Source organism: Protopterus annectens, chromosome 12.part0 (assembly GCF_019279795.1).
Source record: "Protopterus annectens isolate FY-2018-M chromosome 12.part0, PAN1.0, whole genome shotgun sequence".
NCBI lineage: Eukaryota > Metazoa > Chordata > Ceratodontiformes > Protopteridae > Protopterus > Protopterus annectens.
The window spans coordinates 1,525,251,897-1,525,257,896 of NC_056746.1; positions in this window are offsets into that span (position 1 = coordinate 1,525,251,897).

Genomic DNA, 6,000 nt, shown 5'->3' on the forward strand with positions numbered 1-6,000 from the left:
GGAGTTGCCCAAGGTGTTGGATGGAAATAAGTTGCCATTGATCTAATTGAATGGGCTCTTACAGGTTTAGATAAGGTAAGACCCAATGTATTATAGATAAAAGAAATGCAGTCAATCAGCCATCTGACTAAAATTACTTTTGCGAATTGTCTACCCAGTTTCAAATCTGCAAAGGAAACAATTGGTCTGTCTTTCTAATTTCTTTTGTCCTACATAGATAAAAATGTAATCATCCAATAAATGCAACATGTATTCACCTTTGTTTGCAAATTTAGGAAAGAATACTGGAAAATTAATGGATTAATTGATACTGGATTCTGACACCTCCTTAGAATGGAAGGATGCATTGGTTCATAATGTAACCCTATCCTTATGAAAAATCAAGTAGGGAGGTTTTGAAGACAAGGCTTGAAGTTCTGAAATTCTTCTAGCTGAGGTAATGGCCAGTAGAAAGATAGTTTTCCAGGTGAGGAACCTAACATCACATTTAGCTGCTGGTCCAAAGGGGGAACAAATTAATGCCTACAGTACCAAGTTTATATCTCATGGTGGAGTAGGATCTTTAAATGGGGGTCTCAATAGAAGAGGGCTTCTCAAGAATGCTTTACAAAGTTTAGAGGAGGCCACAGAAGAGTCTTCAAATCCAATATGAAAATTAGATATTGCTGCTAATTGAACTTTAATGATAGATGAGCTTGTCTGTTCAACAGCAAAGCTAAAAATTCAAGTATGTTATGTATCAGAACTGAAAATGGATCAGTATGATTTGGAAGTGCCCAGTAAACAAATCTTTTCTATTTACTTGTATAGTTTTCTTGTTAAGGTTTATAGGGAAGGTAATAGGATATGGTGGACAGGGAAAGGGAGCACTGGTTGTTTGGCTACTAATGAAATCAGAGAAACCAACCTGTTAGCTTGAGGTTTCAAATATCCAAATGTATTATTCCTGTGGGATGCGACCGGAGGACCCAGAATCCAAGGTTGGCATAGTAGCTGAGACCATAGGAAGGGGAGCCAAATTTGCTGGGCCCAGTTGGGTGCAATGAGGATGACTTTGATCCTCAACCTGACAGCTTTTGCAGAAATTTTGGAATTAGTGGAATTGGCAGGTAAGCATAAAGTAGACCGGGAGGCCAATTGTGAAATAGAGCATCTCTCAGCGATTCCCCTGAGGGGGTTTAGGGCAAAGTAGCTGCTGTATTTGTTGTTTAGGGGAGAAGCAAAACAATCACAGCAAGGCTGGCCCCATTGACAGAAAATCATATCTGTCACTTCCCTGTTGAGAGACCACTTGTGAGGTAGTATAATGGACCTGCTCAATTTGTCTGCTATCACACTGGACTTCCTCAGAATGTGCACTGCTGTGTGAAAGTGGTTGGATGAGATCGCCCATTGCCACACTCTGAATGCTTCTTGACATAAGGGTAACATCTAATCCCTCTTTGTTGATGTACCAAACTACTGACATATTGTTTGAATCACAATTGGCCCTAAAGGGAGAACATCCTGGAGGGTCTGCAACACTTAAGACCACTGCTGTCATCTCTGGGACTTTTATATGCACATTGGCCTTTTTGGGGGACCATGTGCCTTGGACTGTTTTCCCCAGAATGTGCCCCCACCCTATCTGGGAAGCATCCATGGTCACTATGGCCTTGGGCTGAGGGTGTATGAATGGACGGCCTTGTAGAACCTGATCTGACTGAATCCACCACCTGAAGTATCTCTTGCATGCCTGAGTGATTCTTATTTGTGCTGACATGTGCTGGTAAAGAATCAACCATTGTGTTGCTAGTATCCAGTGAAGAATTCTCATATGAAATGTGGCTAGAGGGGCTAAGGTTATTGCCACTGACATTGATCCTAAAGCTTGAAGGACCAAGTGAGCTGAAATCGTAGTACTGCAAAGTATTTTTCTGATATGGAAGCTGATAGTCTGTACTCTTGAGAGAGGAAGAGAAGCTATCACTGATATTGTGTTGAAAATGCTCCTCTGAATTCAAAATTTTGAATTGGTTGCAGGTGACAATTGTGATTTATGGTTATCCCCATATGGGAGCAAATCTGAGTACCTGATTCATTGCCCTTATTAATCGATGCCTGCTCTGGGTGGTAATGAGCCAATCTTCTAAATATAGAAACACCTGGAATCCCTGCAATCTCAAGTGAGATGCTGCTACTGCCATGTATTTGGTAAACACCCTGGGGGCTGTGGTGAGGCCAAAGGGCAGAGCTCTGAACTGGAAGTGACTGGCTGCCAGCCAGAAGTGTAAATACCTTCTGGATTGTCTGTTCATTTTTATGTGATAGTACACATTCTGAACATCTGTTAAGCACATCCAGTCATCCTTGCCCAAAAAAGGGAGAATTGACTGAACCATGACAATCTGAAACTGTGTGTCGAACTGACTTTTTGAAGTTAGTGAGATCCAGAATTGGTCTCCAGTCCCATTTTTTAGTTCTGAATTCTATCTGGTGTGGTGGGACCTCTTGGATAACTTTTTTCTAGGAGCTTTTGTATTTCTAGTGCTGCTTCTTTCCTCTGACTGAGTGGAACATTGAGAATTTTGAGTACCTTTGGAGATGGAAGGGAAAAGGGAATTATATAGCCTGTGGAAATAATTCCCTGCACCCATGCATCTTTTGTCATATCTAGCCAGGATCTCTAGTGCAGGGATATTCATCGCCTGACTGCCTCCAGAGGTTAACAGTCAGGCCTCCTGTCAGGAGTGCTGGTAGGGTCTATCAGAAAAGGAATTTTCTTTGGACCCCTGGTTTTGCAGGCCTCCTCTGCAGCGGGAGTGGCGATGTCCATTGGAGTTACCCCCTCTACCCCTCAGGGAACTTTCTCCATGTCTGTCTTGGAAAGGACTTTGGGGACTGTCTGAACCACATTTTCTGACCACCTAGTTGATTCCTAGAAAAGGATCTTTTGGGGGGGGGTCAAAAACATAACCCCACTGCAGATAGGGTCTTTCCATCCTTCTCCCACCTGGAGAGTGTGTCCTTCACTTTTGGGCCAAACAAGGAAGTGCCATCAAAGGGAGCATTGACAAATGAGGACTTAAAAGGCTCTGCAAAATCACACAAGCTTTTTCAAGCATGCATTCTAATGGATATGCCTGAACTCGCTGCTCTTGAGGTACTTTCAGCTGCACACAAAATAAGCCTCTTGGATGTATTTGAGGTAGATTGGAGGAGAGCCAACTGAGAGATCACAGACAATTGGGCCTCAGCAGAAACAGTCCCTAAAAGGGAATTTGAAAGTTCTTTGATCAAATCCCTTTGCAGCCTAGTAAAATGTGCCATATAGTTCAGCAACCTAAGAGCAAAGGTCCCTGAAATGTTGACACACTTTCTAAACCTGTCCATTGCCCTAGACTCCCTGTTATGAAGATGAAGAGAGAACTCTGGCAAGTTCCTTCTTCATGGCTGCTGCCACAACCATGGCATCCACAGGCACCCCTTTACCCCCAAATTCCTTCCCAACAGGTGGAACTAGAATCCTGTCTGGCCTCCTAGATATTGGTTCAACTGACTCAGGCTCCTTCCATGGCCACTGAGAGACCAAATCAATGAGCTTGTCAGTGGGCAGAGTAACCCATGAGATAGATGGTCCAGCTCCAAAAGCCTCCAGAAATCCTGACTCCTCAGGTGAAGAGTTGCTAGCGGGTCCAACCACCTCTTTGTTTAAGAATCTCAAGGATGTCTCTAAATGAGATGTCTTCTGGAGGTAATCATGGGTACCCTTGACCCTCATCAAAGTCAATATCCTCAGTGACCGACTCTTGTGGAGAGTCTAAGTGCATCCTCTTGCACTTTCTCTTCCTAAGGACTTCCTTGGTGGGGTGCACTGGGGATGTAGAAGAAACAAACCCTGCTGGTTGGTCTAGGGGGTCTTGAGCTGGCTGTGACATAGAATGATGAGGCTCCAAGCATAGATATATCTGGGAAGAAGACTGAGGATCTGAGGGGGTTAGGTCCATCCATCCTATGAGTAGAAAATGCCCTCTTCACAACCTCGAAGGCAGACCACCCCGGAGAGAGAGAAGACCCTGGCACCAAGAAGGCAAGCTTGTGGACCTCTGTCTCCTCCCTCCCCCAAAGCAGTCTCCCTGAGGAGAAAGTCAGAAGCATAACAGTACAGAGATGGTTCCAAAAGCTTCAGAGTTGACTCCAATTCCTTGGATTGAACAAGGAAGCTTCGGCTTCAAGAGTCATCCAGAGCTGAAGAAGTCTGAGTTGGAGCACTCAGTAAGCTTCAGAATCGAAGATAAGGTTATCCGAGCCAGATGGACCCAGAAGGCTCAGATCTTAGGACTCCAAAACAAACAAAGGGAACAGAGAAAGGAATATGAAGTGGTGGAGTGGTAGATTGATGGGCTTCCTGATCCCAAGGGGTAGGAGCTGGTAAAACACCTATGTAGATTTGCACCAAGAGGAACTTCTGCATCATTCTTTCCACATCTTTCTTTGTCAAACTCCTGGACAAATGAGACAAAGCAAGCGAAGGAGACTTTGATCAGTGTTTTTTCTAAAAATAATGAAAGAACCCTTGAAGGCACAGGATCAACAGAAGGGGACTACCTGGAATAACAGTGGTACCCAAGTTAGTGGGATCTGTAGGTTTCTTAGTCAGATCTGAAGGTGTAGGAGCCATTATTTTTTTCTGTTTGGATCTGAAGGAGATGAACTTTTGGATCTTCTTGGATCCAATTTAGTTCTCTTCCCAGTCACCTCTAAAATCGAGGTTGAGGAAGTGGAAGGCATTTGAGACAGAGATTATGACCCCTGAGCTTTAGAGCTCCACTAATACCTTCACCAAAGGTTGATGGCAACAAGCCTTTCAGTATAAAATTGTTTTTTTCTTTTCACTAAAGCCCTGGGAGTGAAATTGTGGCAAATCAGACAATCCTTCGGGAGGTGCTGTGGGCCTGGGCAATAAACACAGACTGTGGGCATCAGAGAGAGGCAACTTTTGCCCACACTTTAAACACTTTTTAAAGCCAGAAGGACCTTTCTCAGCCACATTAATAGCATAGGAAAAAGGGAAGTTTTTTTTAATACATACGAGGACAAACGAAAAAAAAGAAGTAAAAAAATACCAACTATATTAATAAAGGTACAACCGAGTGTATAACAGGAAATAGAAAAAATTACCAACAATGGCGTAGAGCAGAGTGCATGATGTGTCTTTAAAAAGCATACCATTTTGAAAGTGCAGCCACAGAGTAAACCAGAGAATGAATGCAGTTAGTTGTATATGCTACCTAAGTTAAAGTTAATAAGTTGCAATTGTGATGTGTTTGTACATAATAAAGCTGCTTGAACAGGACCCACAAAGACTTGTCTATTACATCTTGCCTAGACAAGTGACATGGTGTCAGAACTGGGATTCCAGAGATTGATATTCAGACCAACGAGGTACAGAGATAACAGTGAAGGTAAACTAAGAGAAACAAGCATGAAAAAGAGCCAGAAAAGAACCAAAAGTAATGAAAACTTGCACAAACAGTTTGCTTTATAAAAATGATAGAATGGAGAATTACAAGGGCATAAACCACATTATTAAACAAGCAAGAGGCACAAAAGGTTTAGTAATTAAGGGAAATGTTTTAGATGAAGATATTTGATAAAATGACTAGCAGAAAAGGAAAACGCGTATGTTTAAAGCAAAACAGGCATGTTTTGAGTAAAACAAGCACATGAAAAGTACAATGGGCATGAATAGATTAAACAAGCAAAACAAATATAAGGGTAAAAAGGGCACATTAAGCATAAATAAAGTAAGGTGACTGCATGTTTTTTGGCAAAGCTTGTTTAACTGCATGTAGTAATTAGCTGTTTTAGATATATTTTTAAGTCAACTAAACTTTGTCATTCAGGCCATACAGCAAAAAGTGAACAGCTGATTGAAATTTCATTCTCCAAACTCAAGTAAAACATAAATAAGCATATACAGAGAAACACAAAGTCCAGCTATCCAAAGGCACATAAGCT